General features: G+C 39.2%; 1 protein-coding gene and 1 non-coding gene across 7 annotated transcripts in view; one reads left to right on the forward strand and one right to left on the reverse strand.

Moving 5' to 3' along the window:
* Positions 1–24,633, forward strand: part of JAK2 (Janus kinase 2) — a 130,890-nt gene continuing 106,257 nt past the window's right edge. For 4 of the 6 annotated variants that reach the window (XR_003901874.1, XR_003901873.1, XM_029920247.1 and 1 more), the window contains exons 1-2: positions 1–56; positions 378–457. The gene's annotated coding sequence lies outside the window, so the exon portion shown is untranslated. Of the gene's footprint in view, positions 57–377; positions 458–14,065; positions 14,081–17,049; positions 17,132–24,633 lie in introns of those variants that run through there. The other 2 variants (XM_029920248.1, XM_029920249.1) reach the window with 2 other exon arrangements.
* LOC115277129 lies at positions 19,075–19,182 on the reverse strand. The gene has a single exon (XR_003902236.1). It is a non-coding gene; the product is annotated as a U6 spliceosomal RNA (small nuclear RNA).

Raw genomic sequence — 24,633 nt, forward strand, 5'->3', positions numbered from 1 at the left:
AGGAGCGGCCCCTGCGGGCCCGGGGGCGCGTCCTCGCCGCGGGATCGGTGCAGCCGGTGCGTGCGATCGCTGCGTGGCCTCCGGGTGGGGGGCCGTAGTCGTCCGTCCGCCTCCCTCCCTCCTCGGGGTCCCCGGCGTCCCCGCTGCCTGTGGCTCAGTAAACTTCTCGGTAAGAAAAGCCTCCCTCTGGAAGGGGGGCAGCCTGCCACGGCGCGTTTTGCTGTTGCCGTTTGCATCGGCGTGTGCCCCGCAGCCACCTTCCCACCTCCCCTTAAACCTCTTTAAAATTTCCTAGACGTCCGAGCCGCCCAGGGAAGAGCATCTCTTTCCCCTGGATTTCTGCGGTAATAACCGCTGCCTTTTTTTTTTTTTTTAAGGGTTCAGAAGCAGGCGACGGAACGGGATGTGAACTGTTGCTCTTCGGAAGAAAAAGCCCCCCGCCGCCCTTCCCGCGAAGGTGGGTTTGAGACCCCGGCCACCGTGCCCCGTGGCGGCGGGGAAGGCGAGTGTGGACTGCGTGCGTAGGAAGGGTGGGAGCGTGTGTAGACCGGCAGGGCTCGCGGTTGCTGCGCTCCTCCGAAAATGGCAGTGCTGAACTTAGAATTTGGGGCGGGGAGGGTAATTCGCGGGGTTTGGTGTTGCTCTTGGGTCCTTAAGAAACGTTCCTGGCTTCTTTCCCTGCTAATTATAAGAGCTGCAGGGCTTTCCGGGGGCGGGGAGCGGCTCCTGTTAACCCTTGCTCCCCCAGCAGCCAGAGCTCGGTGATCTTTCCGTGAGGGACGTTTGCAGGCGCGAAGAGATACCTCCCGGGAGAGCCCGTTAGCTCTTGCGCGGGGGTTTCTGCTCCCACACTGAGTGCTTCCTGGATGGCTTTATCTGCCTGACTTTGCTGCGTCGGTTGAATTCGCCCAGTTTGCTTTCCGGTGGTGATTAATCTGTCAGGAGAAACTCCTTTTCTCTGAATGAAAGGCCGCATATGTCATAGAGGGGAGGCGAAATGTGGGGAAGGAAACTGGAAGTGGGAATGAGCGCGATGACGGCTGCTTTTGGTTTCTTACTAGGTTTGTCCAGGCGAGTTGTTGGGCCGCTGCAAATGGCCCGTGTGACACCCAGCAGACGTGAAGATGAATAGTCGACTTTGGCCTCCCTTTCCCCGCCCCCTTCACCGTTTAGCACAAGTGTGAAAATCCCTAGCTTGCGTGTGCGACATGTCTGCGCCCTGGGTGTGCCCACACTCGCCTTAGTATCAGTGGTGCGGGTGTCTAGTCGTGGCGGGAAGCGGCAGCCCCTGCGGGCCACGCGGCGAGCGCTAGCGTTGGGGACAGCTCCAGACTCGTTGGTTTCCTGTGCGGGTTTTGCTCGTGTTCCAGGCAGGTGGCCCAGGTATGGGCAGGGAACGTGATCTCTTGTCTCTGCTTCCCCCGCGGCTGCTGAACGGCGGGATGCCTTGTGGAGGCAGAATAGGAAAGGAGCGTTGGCTCAGGTGTCAGATCTGGGCGCGTGAGCCCCGGTGTTCCTGCCGCTCTACAGTTGTATTATTTAAACTCGCCTTGAGCCCCACTTTTTCTTAAAAGGTGGTTGTGACGATCCAGTAAGGTCGTGCGTACAGAATAGTACGTGGCTTGGCTCCTGGGAAAGTCTCTCCTACTCTCGTGGCTGGGCAGGCCGAGGAGATTCGAGAAGGGCACAGTGACTGCGCGACGTGGTCTGCCAGGGACCAGTGTTTCTTCCTTTTTAGTAGAAAGAGAAAAGGGACTTTTAGGTCTTGGCTGGTTAACAGGTCTTAGAGCCTTTTAGGGAAAGGTTAACTCTTACCTCCCCCACCCCTGCGCGGCCTCTCCCCACTATTGTGCTGCCCTCTTGTGGTTCTCGGTGCTAAGAACGTTCTTCTCTCGTATCACTTTCCTCCCCTCTTTTTAGGCCCCTTGCCTTTGCTCCCAGTTTCCCAAACTGGGTGCTGAAGTGCCCGGAGTACCAGTGAACTCAGGCTTGAACTGCTAGTTTGAGGTAGTTCACAGCCTCAACATTAAATCGACGCAGTCCTTTCTACAAGGTCCTGTCTTTGCAAAGCTGTTTTTTTTAGAGGTTGCTTTCATAAAAAGCAGCTACTGTATGGGAATCAATGTGATAGAGGAAATGAGAGTGTTATGTTGTCCAGTTTTATTCCAAGAAGTTGTACAAGGCCGAACAAGCACGGAGTTGTAAGGACATTAAATGGTTTGAGTCTACCTCCTGAGGTGTTTCTTTTGGCGTAGGGGGTGCTGTGAAAATATTACTAAGACTAAGAACTCCCTGAATGGAGAAAGTTGGATAACTTTTGCCTTAGCTTTTGGTTGGCTTTTCTGATACACACAAAAATCTTTTTAAAGGGAAAAACCGCGTTTTTAAGGGTTGGTCACTAATTGTTTCTCTTCCCCACAAAAAGTATTGATGCAGTTATTGGTACAATTATTGACACACAGCTAGTACCAGCTGGTCGTGGCTTAGTGTATCTCCTCTCTCTCTTTAATATCTTTATAGCTTCTTCCAAGTCTTATCATTTTAAAACTAATCCCATTGCTTATTTGTCATTCTAGTCACTTCCTGGTTTTTCCAGTCCTGCTCTTCTGCTAGTATTTTTGACTGTCGTTTGTCGTTGTCTTCTTCTTCTTTTTTAAGAGAGAGAAAGAGAGAGAAAGCAAATGCAAGTGTGCGAGGGGCAGAGAGAGAGAGGGTGAGCTAGAATCCCAAGCAGGCTCCATGTCATAGAGTAGAGGCTGATGTGGGACTCGATCTCACAGACCATGAGATCATGACCTGAGCTGAAATCAAGAGTCAGATGCTTAACCAGCTGAGCCACACAGGTGTCCCTTGACTGTCTTAAACTCACCATGCCCCAAATGAAAAATCATCATTTTATACCCCTGTGTAATTTCCTTCTCTTCTGGTCATGTAGGCTTTAATTAGGCATCATCTTTAAACTGCCTCTTTTATTTAACTCTTGTATTAACGTACTCAGCATGTCCTGTCCATATTTCTTTTGTCCCTTATATCTCTGCTTACCTCACTTTACCACCTGAACCCCAGGACTTGTTTCTTCAGCCTAGAATATTGAAAGCTAGGTCAACCTCTCAGAGTCCAGCTTCTCTTTCTTCTGTTAATCCACAATAGAAGTGTCACCAATACTCCTTATTGTGGCATTTCTTTGTCCCCAAATCTTTAGTGGCTTCCCATTTTCTACCTGTTAAATTTAACTGCCTCTTCATGGGTGTCACCCTGCTCCGTCATTACTCCCTGTCCTGTTCATTCAGTCTTTAGTCTAAGGACCCTCAGCAGGCATTCTCTGCTCTAGTGTTCCAAGCTGTTTCCATGTTTTCCAATAATAGTTATGCTTATTTCATCTTTTAACTTTCATTTACGTTTTCTATCTTTCTTCCACCAAGCCCAAGTCTGTATCTGTTTGTGTTATTAGGTGTGGAATAACTGAGCAGGGTCCCAGTCTTATCTGAAAAAAATGAGAGTGACTGTAGTACTTTCTCCCTAGGGCTGTGGTGAGAAAGTGAATTAATACATGAAAAGTCCTCAAGACTAGTGTCTGGCACGTTGAGTACACCTTAAGTTCTAGCCTTTATTATTATAATTATTTATCACCACTATTATTATTACTATTATTATGGCTGGACTCCCAATTAAAATTCTACCTCATTTCTGAAACTATTTCAGAAATATAGTTTTTTCCTTTCTATATTTCTACAGTTCTTTAGTCATAGAGAATTTTCTCATAATTTAATTACATATATCAGGCTTTGGCTGTTTGATCATTATTTCCCTAGTGTTAACCATATCTTTTCAAGTTGATTATGTATGCTTTGAGGATCACACGCACAGAATGCTGAGCAGATGGGGAGCATTTAGTAAATGCTGTGTATTAAAAAGATCTTTAGTCAATTATCAAACAAATGTTTATTTAATATCTGTAATGTAAAAGGTACTTTGCTATGTCCAAAAGAGATGCAGAAAGATACAATATTGGTTCCTTTCATTGAGAACTTAAAATGTAATTGGGGAGATAAGATAAATAATGAAAGTTATAGATATCTGAGACCACTTAGAGTCGAAGTGAGCAAGGAAGGCTCCAGAGGGGAAGTAGAATCAAAACTAGGCAGGATTTGATTTTGCATAAGAGGAAGGACTTTGTATAGGTGGTAAACAGAGGCAAAATCTGCATAACGCTTTCAGAGAACAGTACATAAAATGAGTTGACTGAAATGGAGGTTTGTGTGTCAGGGTAGTATGAAATGAGGCTGCTAACATAGATTGGAAGTAGAATAGATACCGTTGAGTGCTAGGATGAGAAGAATGTACTTTGCCTCATCGGCAGCTGAGAAGCTTTAAAAGTTTAGATTGACAAAGAGCTTGCTAAAAGAAGTACTTTAGGAAAAACAGACTGGCACCAGCGCTCGGTGTAGTATGAGTCGGAAGGAGAAGTAGAGAGCTGGGAAGATCATGTAGGCCTTGTGCTTGTTTAGTGAGAACAGGACTGAGGAGATGTCCCACCAGACTTCATTACAGACGGGCTAAGAAAGGAGGGTGTAGTGGGGCGGGGGCAGGGAGGAAGACAGCTCATCAAAGACGACTTTGAAGTTTTGGTTTAGACTACCATAAGAAATTCAAGAGTGCTGGAATGTCAGCACATCTGAGAGCATCTGGGCTAGTCTACGGATTTTGTGCGTTAGGAATCTGAGACCCAGAGAGGTTTCAAAATGTGTCCCAAGCTACTCAACTAGTTAGTGATTAAAAAAGAAATCGAATTTTTTAAATGGTTGTACTGGCAGAAATAGGTATGAAAGTATTAGCTGGTTGAAGAGATACAGACAGCTGGATTAGGTTTAGGAGATGCTGAATTTGAGGTAACAGTGAGATAGGTAGTCAGGTGAAAATAGATAGCGAGACAGTGGATGACTGGAACTTGGTGGAGAAATTTCAGGCTGGAATTGTAGTGCTCAGGAAGAAGAGGGGCGGCTGGGTGGCTCATTTGGTTGAGCGTCTGACTTCAGCTTAGGTCATGATTCGTGAGTTTGGGCTCTGTGCTGACAACTCGCAGCCTGGGGGCCTGTTTCAGATTCTCTCTCTGCCTCTCCCTCTCAAAAATAAAACAGTAAAAAAATAAATAAATAAAGATCAGTGGACCTGACATTGAGCCTTGGGAACTGCCCATAATTACAGGGTGAAAGAAGGGGAATTAACAAAAGAGACACAGAAGGAGCAGTCAGTCTGAGAGGAAGGTTAAGAGGGTGGGAATGATTATCATTTTGATCACATTTGATCATTGCTAAAAAATGAGAATCAGAACCGTAAAAAGGCCTTAAAAATGTATATAATGTTTTTCTCACATGAAATCTGGAAAAGCAGAAGAAAATTGCTTATGGTTTTCCCATGCATAAATAGCTACTGTTAATATCTTGTTCTCTCTAGTATAATAGAGGACCTTTGGATTTGACAGTTGGGAGAATAAAGGAGACTTTTACCCAAAGCTCTCATCACTGGGTCTAAAGATGAGAATTTTAGGCAAAATAAAGACTGGGATGTATTTTTGACAGTGTTTGTCATTCATCTGTGTTCTTTTATATCACATTATACATGTACTGCTGTTCCTTGTGGGAATTAGCCCTACACTTGTTATTATTTGAATGAGTAGACATTCAGTGTTGGGTTTTTTTTTTAATGTTTATTTATTTTTGACAGAGAGACAGAGTGTGAGCTGGGGAAGGACAGAGAGAGAGAGAAAGCACAGAATCTGAAGTAGGCTACAGGCTCTGATTTGTCAGCACAAGAGCTGGATGCGGGTCTCAAACTTGTGAACCACAAGTTCATGACCTGAGCTGAAGTCAGACGCTTAACCAGCTGAGCCACCAGGGGACCCCAACATTCATTGGTTCACTGATTCGGGCCACTGAATATCTAATAAGCACCAAGCAGGTTAGACAAGTGATCTCTGCATGCATTTGTACTGGTAAAATCTAAATAAACTGATAAGGTATTAATTTTTTTTTCTTTCCTTTTTTTTTTTTAGAGAGAGAGAGAGAGAGAGTGATGGAGAGGAGCAGAGGGAGAGAGAGAGAGGGAATCACTGAGCAGGCTCAGTGCGGAGCCTGCCTTAAGGCTTGGTCCCACAACTCTGGGATATGACCTGGCCTGAAACTAAGAGTTGGATGCCCAACTGAATGAGCCACCCAGGTTACTTTCCAAAAGGAAAGAGAAATCTTTGTAGGTAACTCATAAGTGTGAATGTAGCATAGGTTAAAGTGTTTAGATGAGGAGAGCTGGAAAGGGCAAAATGAAGCATTATCTGTTCTTAACGCCCATACGGTATAGCTGTCAGAGGCGGACCAGGTTCAGATCGTCCCTGGTGGTTTGTTTTACTTGAATGCTTGTTTTGATTTCCCAAGGACATATGTCCCAAGGACATACTATTTTGCTGTCAGTCCTTGGGAATAGTGTATTTGTTATAGCTTACTAAATGATTTTATTAAATTCCGATTATGAAATAAAATGCCACTAGGTGATACTTTGTAATACGAAAGGCAGTGTGATATGAAGAAGTGCACTGTTTGGAAATGAGGGATCAGGGACTAACTGCTGTCAGCCTAGTAGTGGGTTTGCGCAAGTCCCGGGATCATCGAGCCTTAATTTTTTCCCCTCATTTGGAAAATGAGGGAATAAAATAAATCTTTAAAAAAAATTTTTTTTTACTGTTTATTTATTTTTGCCAGAGAGAGAGAGAGCGCGTGCACGTGTGCATGCGCAAGTGTGGGATGGGCAGAGAGAGGGACACACAGAATCTGTCAGCATGGAGCCCTGCGTGGGGCTTGAACTCAAGAACTGGGAGATCATTGCGCGAGCTGAAGTTGGATGCTCAACCAACTGAGCCACCCAGGTGCCCTAAAATAAATCTTTTTAAAAAAAAGTTTGTTTACTTTAGAAATGTGAATAAACATGGTAAACTGTGTGTAAACTTAAGTAAATAGTTTATTATGGTTTATAACAAAAATCAGTGTCTTGCTCCTCCCCATCTCTGATTCCTGTTTTCCAGTAAACTACTGTCAAATATCCTAACAATGTCTTTGGTACTTATCTCCATATTTCTAAATTACGTAATTTACCATCAGTAACACCCCTTGTCATCCTGTATCTGTGCCTATACTCTGCCCTTTTCTCCTTTACAACGAATGAACTCAGGGGTGCCTAGGTGGCTCAGTTGGTTAAGCCTCTGACTTTGGTTCAGGTCATGATCTCACTGTTCTTGAGCTCGAGCCCCACATCAGGCTCTGAGCTGACAGCTGACAGCTGCTTCAGATTCTGTGTCTCCCTCTCCCGTTGTCCCTCCTGAACTCGTGCTCGGTCTGTCTCTGTCTCTCAAAAATAAACATTAAAAAAATTTACAATGAATGAACTCAGTGTCCCATCTAAGGCTTTTCCTACTTGGGTAGAGAAACCCATCTCTTTTTGCCTTCAAGGACTTTGCTATTGTATTTCTCCCTCTTTTTCTTGCATTATCAATTTTCCCCTCTACAGGCTTATTTCCAGCAGTTATTCTGATGCTATTGCTGTGTGCTATAACCATCTCAAAACTTAGTGATATAAAACAACTACTTTATTAAGCTCACGGATATTATTGGTCAGTAATTCAGATAGAATAAACCAAGAATGCCTTGTTTTTATTCCACAATGTCTGGAACCTCAGTTGGGAAGACTTGCTGGCCAGGAGCAACTTGAAGGTGGGGTACTAGAATCATCTAGAGGTATCTTCACTTATAAGACTGGGAGTTGATGCTGGCTGTTGAGTGACAGCTCAGCTGGGGGTGTTAGCTGGAGCTTGTCCATGCAGCCTGGACTTCTTACAACATGGGAGTCTCCGTGTAGCTTGCTTTCTTACATGGTGAGCTGGGATTTAAAAGCAGTGTTTCAGTGAACATGGTGGGGGTGGGGATTTGACTCCACCTGTTAATTGGAGAGTGGCAAGGTCACAAGTGAAAGAAGAGCTGTAAGATGAGATATATTGTTATGGCTATCTCTGGACAATACTATTGTCATAGTTTGCCTTTTTTTTTTTTTTGCCACACTTCACATGCCTCCCACATCCAAAATACATGCAAAATACATGAACTCCCTCCTCAGAGACCTCTAATTCACATCTCACCAGGGCATCAGCTCAAAATTTAGTATATCATCATCTAAGTCAGGTCCAGATGCTGTTGAGGTTCCTTGGGTATGGTTTCTTGAGAGTGATTGTTCTTTAACCAAAGACCTCAAAGACACAAGGTATATGCCCCCACATGACCAGCCTATGAGACCGGAAGGGCACATGTTAATTGCAGTAGCTATGCCTGCTCAGAGAGGGAGAGGGGAGACACTTGGTAGTATACAGAATTCTGAAGCCTGCCTGGGAACATGCTGGCAGTTCCATGACTACTCTCTGGAGATTGTTCTTCGTGGGCCATGACTGCTTCCTTTGGTCCTTGATTTCACTGCTGAATCCTTCTTTTTTTCCTGAAAGAACTGATCTGTCTTTGCAACTTAGTAACCATTTGAACTTGCTTTCTGCCTATGGTTGTTCAGGGTCCAAAAGCCACCTTTTATTTTACATAGTTACTGTCCCTTTCATTCTAAACTGATGTAGCATCTTTAAAAAGTTCATGGAGGGGTGCCCGAGTGACTCAGTTGGTTTGGTGTCTGACTTTGGCTCAGGTCATGATCTCACGTCTCATGAGTTGGAGTCTCACATCGGGCTCTGTGCTGACACCTCACAGCCTGGAGCCTGGTCGGGATTCTGTGTCTCCCCCTCTCTCTGCCCCTCCCCACTTGCTCTCTGTCTCTCTCTCTTAAAAATAAATGTTAAAAAGAATTTAAAAATTTCATGGACTTCCTGTGTATTAGGTTCATAATCTACTCCATCAGACAAAAGCTATACCTACAAATCTCTTCTGAAAGGAGTTTTTTTTTTCTTAAACCTTTGGCTACTGAGGCTGGTGTGGAATGATACCCTTAAGGTCCTTAGAAAACTTTTTGTCTGAAAGGGATCAGTGAGATGCTTAGATCTTTCTGAGGTGTTAACAGTAGATCTTATAGTCCCACTGTAGATTTAATCTTTGCTGGGAAGCCCTTTCTTACTCTAAGAACACTTTGCTGGCTGAGAATGGTGTTCTGAGCCCTTCCTTGAAATCGCACTCAAAAAGTGGCTCATTCTTTAGTTCACCTCAAATCTCTTAATTATAAAGGCAGCTAGAAGAAGCCAGCTGCTTCTTCAACATTCTATCTAGAATTTCCTTAACTCACTAAGTATATATCACATTTCCCATGTTACTGTAGGTGATAGTTTTGCCAAACTTTTCACTACTTTATAACAAGGATTTCCTTTTTTTCGGTTTTCAGTAGCATTTTTCTTACTTGCCTTTAAGCCCTCACTGACAGCTTTGTTGAGGCCTTTTTGCTTTCTTTAAGTCTCCTCTGTGCCCTTTAAATACGTGAACACAACCAGACGGGTCCTCATCCGCTACTTGGCTGTACTAGGATTGCCCCCTAGCCTGGTGGTTCTCGTCATAATTACCTAGACGGCTGATTGAAACATGCATTGCTGTGTACCACCCTCAGAGTTTCTGTCCCAGCAGTTCAAAAATGAGACCCCAGAATTTGTATTTTTAACAAGTTCCCAGGTGATACCTATGATGTTAGTTTGAGGACAAGACTGAGAATCACTGATTTAAAACAGATGGGGCATACGTGGGTGGCTCATTTGGTTGACTCTTGATTTCAGCTCAGGAGATGATCCCAGGGTCGAGGGATCGAGCCCTGGGTTGGACTCCATGCTGAGCATGGAGCCTGCTTAAGATTCTCTCTCTCTCCCCCCCCTCCCCCTCTCTCCCTCTGGCCTTCTCCCTCCTTGTGTATGCTCTCATGCTCTCAAAAATATAAAATAAAATAAAACAGGGATTATCATAGGAATCTACGATGTTGTGTCTGTGATGTGGCTGTTCACAGCTTTTCCTGATAGGCCTAGTACAATCTTGGGAACAGAGTTGCTGTGTGCTGAAGGTTGGACAGCAGCCCTTAGCCTTGCCTATCTTAGGTAGTTATGCTATGCATTTTTTTTGTTGGCGTACCATGTTTGATTTGTCCCTGATATCTTTGGAGTTTTTCTGAGAAATGCAATAGTATATACAGCATCATCTCATTCAAATACATTTTATTTATTTATTTTTAAATGTTTTATTTTTTTGAGCGATTACAAGTGGGGGAAGAGGCGGGGAGAGAGAGACAGAGACAGAGAGACAGGAACTGAAATGGGCTCTGCACTGACAACACTGGGCCCGATGTGGAACTTGAACTCATGAACCAGGAGATCATGACTTGAGCTGAAGTCAGCTGTTCAACCCACTGAGGCAGCCAGGTACCCCTTAAAATACATTTTAAGCTTTTAGAACAAAAAACAAACGGGGTGGCAAAGTTTTTCTATTACAGACCAGGTAGTATTTTAGGCTCTGTGATCAAGACCCTCTCTGTAGCAACTACTCAGCTCTACCTTTGTGGTGGACAAGCAACCAGAGATAATACGTAAATCAGTGGACGTGTAAAGCTGTTTTTATAAAAATAAGCATCTGGCCAGTTTGACCTGTGTGAGCTGGAGTTTGCCAATTCCTGTTTTATTCCACTCCTTGACTCCATATTCAAGCCATTGCCCCACTTTCCATTCTCTTTTAGAACAGAACTCTTTGCGTTGTCTGCATTTGTTTCTTCTTTTTATTCACTCAAAAATTTATCAACTTTTGAACAGGTGACACATTTAAGTAGAATTCAAAAGTATTTTAGGGGCGCCTGGGTGGTTCAGTCGGTTAAGCATCTGGCTTCGGCTCAGGTCATGATCTCATGGTTCATGGGTTCGAGCCCCGCGTCGGGCTCTGTGCTGACTGCTAGCTCAGAACCTGGAGCCTGCTTCAGATTCTGTGTCTCCCTCTCTCTCTGACCCTCCCCTGCTCACACTGTCTCTCTCTGTCTCTCAAAAATAAATAAAAAGCATTGAAAAAAAATTTAATAAAAAGTATTTTAGAAAAAATGTTTTCAGATTCAAGAAGTATTAAATATCTTAGTGCATATGTTTAATTTGTATGTATGTAACTATAAATAGAGAAAAATGTAGATTCAAAAGTGGTATATGTTAATCATTTCAATAAATACTTCCGAATTGATTTTCCTAGAAATGCCAGTTTATACTTTTCTACACCTGTTTTCAGATTGATCTTTGTCAATTTGAGATGTAAAAAATGGAACCTTATAATTTTAGCTTGCTTTAAAATTTCCTTTTCTGAGAACTGTTCACTCATATCCTGGCCCATTTTCTATTGGATTATTGACCTATTCCTTTGATTTGTGGGAACTCTTTCTAGACTAAGAAAAATAGCTTAGTGTTTGTGAAATAAATTGTAAAATATTTTCCCCAGGTTGTCTTTTTATTTTTTTTGACTCTTTATAGTGTGATTTTTTTTTTTGGTCGTGCATAAATTTTTTAATTTTATTTAATTTTTTAAGTTTCTTTATTTATTTTGAGAGACAGAGACAGCGTGAGTTGGGGAGGCGCAGAGAGAGAGGGGACAGAATCCCAAGCAGACTGCACCGTCAGTGTGGAGGAGCCTGATGCAGGGCTCGAACCCATGAAATGGTGAGATCTTGACCTGAGCTTAAACCAAGAGTTGGATTTGAGAGAGAAATCGTGGGGCACCTGGGTGGCTCAGTCTGTTAAGTGTCTGATTTCTGCCTAGGTCATGATCTCTCCATTCCCAAGTTTGAGCCCCATGTCAGCCTCTGTGCTGACTGCTTAGAGCCTGGAGCCTGTTTCACATTCTGTGTGTGTGTGTGTGTCTCCCTCTCTCCGTCTCCCCTGCTCTGTCTCTTAAAACTAAATAAACATTAAAAAATTAAAAAAAGAAAAAAAAGAAAGCATGACTGGCGGAGGAGCAGAGAGAGAGGAAGACAGAATCCAAAGCACAGAACCAAATGTGGGGCTTGAACTCGGGAACCGCAAGATCATGACTTGAGCTGAAGTTGGACGCTTAACTGACTGTGCCACACAGGTGCCCCTTTTTTGTTTTGATGCTATTCTTTCTTTAATCATCGTTTTTATTACTTTTTAAAAAAATTATACTTAGATCTCTACTCTGAATTTATATTTTGAAACTTTCCCATGCTTTCTTGATCCATCTGGGATTCATATTAGTGTGAGGTTGAAATGGGATCCAACTTTTCTCCCTCAGATGATTGTTCTAACACTGTCGTTGAATAATCTGTCTTTGCTGTGGGAATTGCTCATGTTTTAAATTATGTATATAGTTGGGTCTGTTTCCAGCTTTTGTTTTGTTCTAACAGTGGCCTCTGTGAAATTACTGTGGTTTCTAGGTTAGGGAATAGTTCTATCATTTTCTTTATTTTGAGGTTCTGTACAATGTTTAGCCTATGGAAGGTATTCCACTGTTTGAAAATAAAATGAGTAAGTCCACAGTTAGGGATATAAGCAGATCTTTGTGCATATTATGTAATTTAATTTAATTTAATTATTCTGTTCAATTTCTGGTTCTTTCTTTTTTCATATTTTACACTTAGATTTAACCTGGGTTTTCTGCTTTTATTTTACTCTTTTTGGCTTTATTGTGAGGTGTTATTTTTTGTATTTGATGAATGGGTATTTGTTAACTTTGATTCTGTTGTTATTAATCTGTTTTTGGCTTTGAATTGTTAAAAACTAACAATATGGTTTATTTGTATTAAATCTGCATATGAAGAGAAGTTTGCCATTTCATAAAAGCAGTCCACAGAATAGTCCATTTGAGAACTGAATCCCCCAGTCTACGGCCATACCACCCTGAGTGTGCCGATCTTGTCTGATCTCGGAAGCTAAGCAGGGTCAAGCCTGCTTAGTACTTGGATGGGAGAATTGAATCCCCTGAAGTGCTGATATATTGGTTTCAGAAAGATTTAACCTGGCAAGGTTTGTTAGGAGAAGATTTTAGAACCAGGGAATGATCCAGAGAGGAAAATAATGAACTATAGTGTAAGTATATCTAATTTATGATAGAAGATTGAGGAAGTGGAAATGTATCCAAAACAAAAATGCTTCAGTGTCTAGAGAACTTCTGTGTTTGTTTATTCCTCATTCTTTGCTTGTTTATCAGTAAGTGCTTAATTTTATTTTTTATCTGATGCATTGTAATCTTTAAAGAGTTATTTCAGAGGAGTGTGTGAAATGTTCTTCTGGCATGGTAGTATTTTTTAAAATCATTATGAACTTAAATTCATACTGATTTCAGTAACTTAGATTTTTTTTTTTGAATGTCAAGAGCAAAAGATAGTGTTTAATACTTCAGTAGGAAAATTAGTTAAATTTCCTATACGATTTTGTTTTCTATAGGCAAACTTATCACCTCTGAAAATTAATTAAAAAAAATCTTTAAAAATGGTGGTGGTAGGGACTTGGAATATGGTAGTTTTCAAAGCAGATCTTAAAGGTGACCCTTCCTCACTTTTAGAGATCCATATGAAACACTTGCCCCCATCTTTATTCACATTTTTTTCCTGTGTGTTTTATAAATTTTAAATCTACCTTTTTTGGTGCAGTCATCATTAAGCATGATTTTAAGGAGTAGCTTAAAAACTCTCCTAAGACTCAAAATAGGAAAGGGGAATAAATTTGTAGAATAGTTGTTATTTTCCCACCTTCCTGTTCATATATAATTCATGATGTCTAGTTTCTTAGGAGGATTTTTATTTTATTTTTAAAAAATTATTTATTTTTAATTTACTTCCAAGTTACTTAGCATATATTGCAATAATGTTTTCAGGAGTAGATTCCAGTGATTGATGCCCTACCTTAGTAGTGCACTTGCTGGCTCATAGGGTAATTCTATTTTTCAGTTTTTTAGGAACCGCCATACTGTTTTCCAGAGTGGCTGCACCAGTTTGCCCTTGCACCAGCAGTGGCAAAGAGATCCTCTTTCTCTGCATCCTCACCAACCTCCGTTGTTGCCTGAGTTGTTAATGTTCGCCATTCTGACAGGTGTGAGGTGGTAACTCATTGTGGTTTTGATTTGTTTTTCCTTGATAATAGTAATGTTGAACATTTTTTCAAGTGTTGCTTGACCACCTAGATGTCTTCTTTGGAGAAGTGTCTATTCATGTCTTTTGCCCATTTCTTCACTGGAGTAGTTTTGTTTTGGGAGGGGGGGGATGTTGAATTTGATAAGTTCTCTATAGATTTTGGATACTAACCCTTTATCTGATGTCGTTTGCAAATACATTCTCCCATTCCATTGGTTGCCTCTAGTTTTACTGATTGTTTCCTTCGTTGTACAGAAGCTTTTTATTTTTTATTTTTTGTTTATTTTTTTAACAACTTTTTTTTTTTATTTACATCTGAGTTGGTTAGCATATAGTGCAACAATGATTTCAGGAGTAGATTCCTTAATGCCTCTTACCCATTTATCCCATTCCCCTCTCACAATCCCTCCAGTAACCATCTGTTTTTTCTCCTTATTAAGAGTCTCTTATGTTTTGTCCCCCTCCCTGTTTTTATATTATTTTGCTTCCCTTCCCTTATGTTTATCTGTTTTGTATCAGAAAGGCCTAATATGAGTGAGGAAGCTTTTTATTTTGATGAGGTCCCAGTAGTTCATTTTTACTTTGGTTTCCCTTGCCTCCGGAGACGTATTGAGTAAGAAGTTGCTGTGGCCGAGGTCAAAGAGGATTTTGATGAATTTTGATGTCAATTTTTATAAATATACCATATGTACTCAAACTATATGTTTGATGGAAGGTTGTAATATGTTGTCATTTTTCTAATGGATCATGTGCCTTTATCAGTTTATGGGGCTCTTTTTATATTGGAGATATCTACTCATTTTTTGATAAGTGAATTTCATATATTTTCTCTTGGTTCATGTCTTTTGGTTTTATCGTTCCTTTTCTCTAGAGAAATTGAAAATTTAATATAATAAATCATTTTCTTGATTGTACATTTAGAAAACTTGAATGAGTTCATTGTCATTAATGTATATAAAAGGTTTTGTTACATAGTAGGGGGAAATGTAGACCATGGGGAACTGGAGATGCATGTCCTGCCCGAGGCACGGAAAGTCAAGCGGCTGGGTGGCTCAGGTGGTTCAGTGTCTGACTTGAGCTCAGGTCATGACCTCACGGTTCGTGGATTCAAGCCCTGCATTGGGCTCTGTGCTGACAACTCAGAGCCTGGAGCCTGCTTGGGATTGTGTCTCCCTCCCTCTCTCTGCCTCCTCCCACCTCACACTCTGTCTCTCTCAAAAATAAATAAAAACATTAAAAAAATTTAAGTGGTAATGCAAAACACTTTATTAGTCAGTGTAAATACAGACTCATACAGTGGCTTTTGTTATTGGAGTTTTGGGTTTCCCATTTTGTATAGCAAATTTTTTTGTTTCCGGTAAAAGTCCTCTCAAAGATTCTCACAGTATTTTCATTATTTTGTAAATATCTTATTTTGTTAAATATTTATACATAGATAATTTTTTTAATATGAAGTATAGGTTTGGCATGGTTTCTCTGGTTGTATTATCAGTTATGCCAGTGCCTTTTATAAACAAATAATCCTTTTTATACTATATTGAAATGTCATCATCATTACCTTCATTTCTCATATGTACTTGGGTTTATTTCTGCATGCTGTTTTGGTCTACTGATCTATGTGTATGCCAGTACCATTCTGGTTACAGTTTTTTTTATAGTTGGTTTAGTTTTATTTATTTATTTTATTTATTTATTGAGAGAGTGTGCACGTGCGCAGGGGAGGGACACAGAGGGAGGGAGAGAGAATTCCAAGTAGGCTCCATGCTCTCAGCACGGAGCTTAATGCAGGGCTCATTCTCATGACCATGAGATCATGACCTAGCCAAAATCAAGAGTTGGAAGCTTAACTGACTGAGCCACCCAGGCGCCCCTGTAGTAAATTTTAATATACGATGGGCAAATTTCTTCTTAGTGCTTTTGTGACAAATATATTAAGAGTTTTGATAAATTATAAAAAAGACAAATATGACAAATAAAAATAGGAAAAAGCCAGAGACAGTTCATAAATAAATATACATGGACAACAAATATACCTAGCTGTCTTCACCATTAATAGGAGAATCCAATTAAAAATAAGGACTAATTTCTCCTTTATCCCCCAGTATACTACTTCTAGTGGATAGTTTGAATTACAAGCTATGCAAAAAAAAAAAAAATCCCATCCTTAATCATAAGAACTTTTAAATGCCTATCAAATATATTCACAGAATTTAACAGGATCTGCATTAAAAAATAACTTTCTCATTTAATCTTGTTTTTAGGAGATACACACATCTTATCTAATAAGTGAGATTCTTGTGTTATCCCAGACACTTCTTCATTAGTCCTTTTATACTATTACAGCTTAAAAACTTCTTTAAAAATATTTATTTATTTTTGAGAGAAAGAGAGAGAGTATGAGCAGGGGAGGTACAGAGAGAGAAGGAGACACAGAATCTGAAGCAGGCTGTAGGCTCTGATCTGTCAGCACAGAGTCCGACATGGGGCTCAAATTCACTGTTTCAGACTAAATATGCTTATTTTAATTGTCTCTACCATTTTTGACTTTATGACATTTTTAATCTAATGTTTATATGCAAACAAAATGAGCAGCATAATGGATTAGATGGTGTGAATATGAGATAAACAATGCTTAAAAAGCTTTCTTTTTAAAACTTTTTTCCTAAATTAATTTTCCTATATTCTAAATAATTTTATATCTAGAATTCATTTTTCTTATGCCATGTTATGAGGACATTTCATTTTTGACAAAAGAATGTTGAGTCTCTAAAGAGCATACAAAATTAAATCAGTTTACATGTAGTTAATGCAATTAAAACTAGTGTTACTCAGTTCTCAAGCAGAAGTTGAGTGAAGAACAAGTTCCGGACCAACTAGTCAGCAGAGCCTAGACCACATCATCTCCTTTTCTCCTTTCCTTCTCTTTAGGAATAGCGTCATTGCATAGCATGGCTGCGGTTGGTGCTGTCATCGGTCCACCTTGATCTCCTGAGAGCTTCGTGGTGCTTGAGTTAGTATTTGCATCTCTTAACTGCTGACTCTTAGAAATGTAGGAGGCCACACTCCCAGCGCTCCAGCAGGCCAGAGGGGCCGGGAAATGAACACTCCTGGGGTAGCCCTCAGCCCCTTACTCTCCGGGGTTGCTGTTATACAAACACTCCAGTTCGTCCCTGGGGTGGGCTAATTCTGAGGGATTATGCTTCTTGCACTGTTTCATGGAGCCTCTCTGCGGGATGAGGCTCACTCCGGGAGCTGGTTTGCGAGGGCGGTTTTCTAGGCCGCCTTCCCTTCCCTATACCACTTCTCTGTTTCTCTGCCATAGTTTCCTGAACTTCAAAACTTACTTTTGAATCCTGTATGAGGTTTTGCTTCCAGGAATATTTAAACTAAGACCTCATGTCTCTGGGGATAGTGTGACTAAACTTCAATGAGAAGTTTCATTTTTCAGCAGTTTTATTTTTCAACATATGTGAATTACGATACTTTTTTCAACCTTAATGCCTATATATGATTGGGAGGGGAAAAAAAGGAAAAGAAAAAGAAAGGCTCTAGCATTGTCTAATAAAGTGTGAAGAGAAGGGAAAGTGTTAGACTCTGGGTGAGATTAGTTCAGGTAGATTATTGCATTTAATCATTACAACAATCTTCAGAAGGCGTGGCCATTTGTATTATTCTTTGTTTTAAGAAATGAGGGAAACTGAGCACTAAAAAATTAAACTGACTTGGGACAGAATTCAAACCCAGTTCCATTTCAGACTTGGATCCTAAACCAAAGGCTGTGCTCTTCCTCTTTGTTTTTACTTCAGTCTTTAAAATTTTTTTAAATATTCTTAACATATAGGAAATTAGGAAAGTAAAATAATTTATTTACCTGTATTTGCCATCCACTTTTAATAGCATTTGGCTGCTTTTTGCTTTGGATCTTATTTTCTTTAGAAATAAACATTATAGATACAGTTGAAGCCTATCTACTTATTCCTACTCCTGTCTCGCCCTGATTTACCTAACTAGAGGTAACTGCTAGCCTGAAGTTAGTATCATTTTCAAGCATGTTTTAAACTTTTACAGTATACATATACATGTGATATAGTAAATATAAATTTAGTATAAATAGTAATAAATATATAATTTATAAACATAAACACATATTTATATATTAAATATATAAGTAATATTGAAATAAATGTAAATATATGATTAATTTATAAATATAAATAAGCTATGTAATATTTATATATTAAATATAATTTATAAATATGTAAATAAAATATATGATATAGTAGTATCAAACTGGATTTCAACTTTAAATAATTGTATTACACATAAATATCAATCTATAACTTGCTTTTTAAACCTCACTTATCTTAGGGGGCCTGGGTGGCTCAGTCAGTTGAGCATTCGAGCTATGTCATGATCTCATGTTTTCTGAGTTTGAGCCTGGGGTTGGGCTCTTTACTGATGGCTCATAACCTGTAGCCTGCTTTGGATTCTGTGTCTCCCTCTCTTTCTACCCCTCTTCCACTTGTGCTCTGTCTATCTCTCAAAAATAAATGTAAATTAAAAAAAATTTTAAACCTTTATGACATTCATCTGTGTGTTCATAAATGTAGCTCTAGTTCATTCATTACAATTGATGTATAATCTCGTATGAAGTTTCTCCAATTTATATGCCATTTTTTTCTACTGATGAACATTTATGTTATTTACTTTATTATTTTATCAAGGTTTCATTTTAATTCCAGTATGGTTAAAATACAATGTTATATTATTTCAGATATACGATATAGTGATTCATCAGTTCTATACCTTTCTCAGTGCTCATCATAATAAGTATGTTCTTCGTCCCCTTCACCTACTCAACCATTCCTCACCCCTTCCTTCTGGGAACAATCAGTGTGTTCTCTATAGTTAGGAATCTGTTTCTTGGTTTGTCTCTTTCTCTTTTTTATTCTCCAAAATATGGAGCACTTCACAAATTTGTATGTCATGCTTGCACAGGGGCCATGCTAATTTTCTCTGTATTGTTCTGATTTTAGTACATGTGCTATCGAAGGAAAGCATTATTTGTATTTTTTTGTTCTTACAAATAATGCTACAATTAACATTATGCATCACCACATTCATTTCTCTAGGGTTATAACTAGAAATGGAATTTCTGGTGTGTAGAATAGTTAAATCTTCAGATTAACTAAATGTAGCCTAATCGCTCTCTAAAGCCAGTTGTTTGAAGGGTTCTTCTGCTCTGCACCCTCTCCTTCACACTATGTATATCCTGACTCCTTAATCTGGCAACCTGATGGGTATAATTTGATATCCTATCTTAATTTGCATTTACTTAATCGCAAGTGAGATCTGCCGTCTTCTCCTATGTTTATTGATCTATTCACGTCTTTTGTTCCTGTTTTCAGTTGGGTTTCTTTTGTCTATTGATTTGTATTTTGTAGTTCTCTTTTAGTTTGTGGTTTGGCTTATAATCAGTAAGGATTAGTACCATATGGCACCTGTTAATTTGATAAAAATGTCCTTTTTTGGCTAACTTTTCTGTATGGTTTTGTGTCTCTTCTAACCACTGTATACCTTGACTAAAAAAAAGAAAATCCAGTCTGATGTTCTTCGTCTTCTAGGAAGTGGGTTTAATTGGCTTATTAACATGTATTGTAGTTGTTGACATTTAGACTTAAAAATTTTTTGCTATCTTATTTTGCTTTTAATTTTCTTTACTTTTTTCCTTCTTTTCTGCCTTCTTATAGATTTAAGATCTTATAAATCTTTTCTTTTAACGGTTAAGATAAAATTTTTTGACATAAATACTTAAATGCTCACTTTTATGAAAAAGCCCAAAGTTATTTAGTATACTTCTACAAAACAGGTAAGGGGGAATCAAACACCTTCTGCCATCTTACTCGCAACTAAAATTTCAGTTTCACATGTTTCTTTTTTAAGTTTTTCATTTTTAAAAACCTGCCAGTACCTAATGCCATTTGTACTATATTTAGAGATCAGAATCTTTAAAAGGAAACAATCTGTAGTAAATTTTATGAACAACCTTTGCTTTTAAGTGTACATGAGAGATGTATTGTAAAATATAAAACAAAATCACACATTGTGATTTTATAGTCTCACTCTATATTTTCCCTGCATGTCTTCTCTTTTTTCTTTAACCATGTTGGCTATAGTTTCCCACAATCTAGATTTTGCTGATCACCTTTTCATGGTGTAGTGTAATGTAGTCCTCTGTTCTCTGCATATTCTGTAAATTGGGATTTTATAGACTTGATTGTATTCAAAGTTTTCATACTGCCAGAAAATACTTTCTTACATGTATTTTTTACTAATTCTAGTAATTCAGCTCATTGCCTTCCAGTCCTTTTTATAGGATCCTTCCAAATTTCCCTGACCCTAGTAAATTGGGTTTTCTATAGCATGTTTCCTTCTGATCTTTACCTTCACTGAGTGTTGCCTTTCCTCAAGGTATTACATCACATCTACCCTAGTATGTACATTGCCACTTCCATAGTGTTTTATTATCCTGATACAAAACACAAAAATCTTATCCTTTAAGAATATGATACAGCTTATACCCTCAGTCACTCTTCTTGTCCTCTGCTGCTCTTTTCTTGCCTATTCCTATGTTATTAGTTGAGAATTTTTGGCATTTAACTTGGTTTTTCCTCGAAACTCCCTTTTCTGACATTTTCATGAGGTTATATTATTATCCAGGTGAAGAACTCACCTAAAGACAGATGAAGGTTTCTTACATTTGACTCTGTAGTGTCCTCCACACTTTATAGCAAGCAGTGCTCCATTCTCATGACCTCATTCAGATTAAACCTTATGATCTCTAGTCCATCTCTGAAGGTGTAAACTGTTGATGGTACCAATCTCTGGTCATGGTCTCTGGTATTTTTAGGTCTTTTATGTTGTATACTTATGCTCTTGATCCTGTCCTTGTCCATCCTAGGGCTAACACCTTGCTCCTTTGTTTTCCCTTCCTTTCTTTGGTATTTCTTTGGTATTATCACTGTTTGCCCTTACGAATTATGATTTAGCTTATATTTTTTGTTCTCCTTTAATATTTGACCACCAGCCCCTAGTCTTTCTCTTTTCTGCTCTTCACTCTTAAGAATAGCCATGCTACAGCACTGTCAACAATAGCCAAAGCATGGAAAGAGCCTAAATGTCCATCACCTAATGAGTGGATCAAGAAGATGTGGCATATATATACAATGGAGTATTACATGGCAGTGAGAAAGAATGAAATATGGCCATTTATAGGAAAGTGGATGGACCTCGAGGGTGTCATGCTAAGCAAAATAAGTCAGGCAGAAAAGGACAGATACCATATGTTTGCACTCATAGGTCTAACAGGAGAACAGGAGAAACCTAATGGAGGACCAGGGGGAGTAGAAGGGGAAAAGAGAGTTGGGAAGAGAGAGGGATGCAAAACTTGAGAGACTATTGAATACTGAAAATGAACTGAGGGTTGAAGGGGAAGGGGGCGGGGGGAAAAGAGGTGGTGGTGATGGTGGAGGGCACTTATGGGGAAGAGCACTGGGTGTGGTAGGGAAACCAATTTGACAATAAACTATTAAAAAAAAATAGCCATGCTACTTTGATTTCCTTATTTCCTAAATATTCCCTTAAATTTCCCCCCAGATATTTCGTATACATTGGTTTAAAAATCAGATCACACAAAAGAGCTTAAAATGCAAAAACAGTTACAATGCAAAGTTTTAGTCTTCTGACTTCAGTCCTTTTCTCCCAGAGAGAGTTAGTTTTGACTGTTAACTTTTTGTAGTTCAATCTCTTTTTCACCTATACCACTATTTCTTTCTCCCTTTCCTCATATTTATTCATTTTACTGTATTGGATGCCTTTGTACCTTAAGTGTATTATAACTTGATTTCTTATTCCAGAAACTGTAGGCAATATTTGTTGATTTCTTACTTTCTAGAATTAATGTATCTTTATCAAGATTCTCTTTAGCTACCCCTTGCTTTCACCTCTCAGCATTAAGCATGTGTATTTTTATATCAAGATGAACATTTACGGTGAATCTAGTAACCTTAACGAGCACTTCAGTGCTTTGTGGATAATTTCAAATTTGAAGAGCAGTAGCATTGTTATATTGAGGATTATTTGTTATAGAGCCAGGAGCATACTGTAATTTCACTCCCTTTCTAGTCAAGTTTTCTTCCATTGGAATTGCCTTTTTTTCCTTTTTTTCACGGACTTTTCCTTTATTATATCCTCTGTGGATGTGCTGTGTTGTTTTGTGTTCTTCATTTTTAACTCCTTCATGGCAAGCAGCCTAATACCACCTTTTTTCTGAAGTCTTCCTTCCAGAGTCGCCTTGCTGGGCTGAGTGTGCGTCAGGCCTGCTGCCCAGCTGTCTGTCATCATGTGATTTAACTTCACTCCTTTCCAAGGTTGGATCTGTTTTCTGGACCTGTTGTCATCTTTTTGATTTACTTATTTGGTTTGGTTGGTGTATCTTAAAGTAACTTCTGAAATGCTGCTTTGGAGTTAAACTTTGAATATTCAGATGTTTGAAAATTACTTTAAAAAAAAAGAAAATTACTTTATTCTGCTGGGTAAGAATTCTAAGTTGAACACTATGCATGAGAGTAGAAGATTCAAAATAATGATACAGAATGAAAGGAAACGCCATCTTTACCCTTCAGATCCTTTATGGTCGTCCTTTGATAATTTCCTAATTGCTAAATTTAGTGGATTTCCCCTTTTTGCTTGTATATTATTTAACCTCTTCATAATATTTGATAACTCTTCTTGTGAAACTTTTCCTTTCTTTTTTAAAAGGAACTTTATTTTTATTAAACTATATACAAATAAGCACACTAATTAGGAGTATACATATAACACAAAGCGAACACTTCCAGGTTTCCTCCTACTTCTCGGCCATTTCAAGAATCTGCTGTATTCCTCTTTATGTTCTCCCATTTCTGACAATTCTAGATAGTTCTTAAATGTATGGGTTTAAACACTTGATCTCCAACCCTCTTTGTATCTTATATACCTTACATCTGGGCGTCACGTATGCTTTGTGCCTACTGACTGTGAATCTCTAACAAAAGCACATAATGTTTTCCTTAGCCTTCCGAAACCTAGCTGCCTATGTGATCTCTCATTCTGGGGGTCTTATTGGTAACTCAGACTGATTATGTGCCAAACTGAATTCATCCTTCCTCCAGAGCTGTTTTTTTCCATATGTCCTACACTGTGAATTCTGAGACTGGACACCCAGTCTCTCAAACCCCAAACCAAGAAATCATTCTTAATTCCTCATATATGAAGTTGATTACTATGAATCTTCCTTTTGATTGTCTTATAGGTGCTTCATATCCCAAATATCTAAAATACACTTTCCTGGGGTGCCTGGGTGGCTCAGTCAGTTGAATGTCTGACTTCAGCTCAGGTCATGATCTCATGGTTCGTGGGTTTGAGCTCCACGTCAGGCTCTGCGGTGACAGCTCAGAGCCTGAACCCTGCTTTGAATTCTGTGTTCCCCCTGCCAAAAGTAAATAAACATTTAAAAAATCCCCTTTTCTTTCAGACTTACTTTAATTCTCTATCTTGGTGAGTAGGGTTACTTTCTTTATACCTGGTTGCTCAGTTGGAAATCTCAAATTCAGGTTAATTCCTTTCTTTCCCTGAATGTCCAGTGGCAATTAAGGCAGGTTTATGTGGTAAACCTGTGTAGGACACAGTCCTGTCCTTTTACCTGGTGTTCCTGCTGCACTTTGTGTGTTGTTCTGTATCTGTCCACATTATTTCCTTTCTCTTCAGATGAAGAGCTTCCAAGGTAAAGCGTTGTCTCTTGCTTTTGAAAAATGTTGAATGTGTAGATGAAGTTGTGATAAAATCATTTGATATCATAATATGTAAATGGAAAAGTTAATAACATTTAGACTAGAAAATTTGACATGAACAAGTTTAAAAATTCCAGAATTTCTCATAAATTAACAAATCTAATACATATGTTTATATATATTTTGGCTGAATTACCCCTAAAATACCTCTGTAAAGAGAAGGGAAATATATAAGTAAGTGCATTATAATGAATTTTATCTTGTTTTGTTAAGGATTCATAAAGCAGCATTTTATATTTTAATGTATCATGAGGAAATTTCTATGACAGTTACAGATTATTTTGGTATACTTTGCAAAATTGGCTTCATTCTGTGAACATTGGTTTTAAATTTTAAGTCATTTTTTTCTACTTTTAATTCTTTTTTTTTTAATATTTTATTGTCAAATTGTTTTCCCTACCACACCCAGTGATCTTCCCCATAAGTGCCCTCCACCATCACTACCACCTCTTTTCCCCCCTCTCCCTTCCCCTTCAACTCTCAGTTCATTTTCAGCATTCAATAGTCTCTCAAGTTTTGCATCCCTCTCTCTCCCCAACTCTCTCTCCCTCCTCCACTCCTCTTGGTTCTCCATTAGGTCTCTCCTGTTTTCCTGTTAGGCCTATGAGTGCAAACATATGGT

Source organism: Suricata suricatta, chromosome 13, assembly GCF_006229205.1.
Source record: "Suricata suricatta isolate VVHF042 chromosome 13, meerkat_22Aug2017_6uvM2_HiC, whole genome shotgun sequence".
NCBI classification, from domain to species: Eukaryota; Metazoa; Chordata; class Mammalia; order Carnivora; family Herpestidae; genus Suricata; species Suricata suricatta.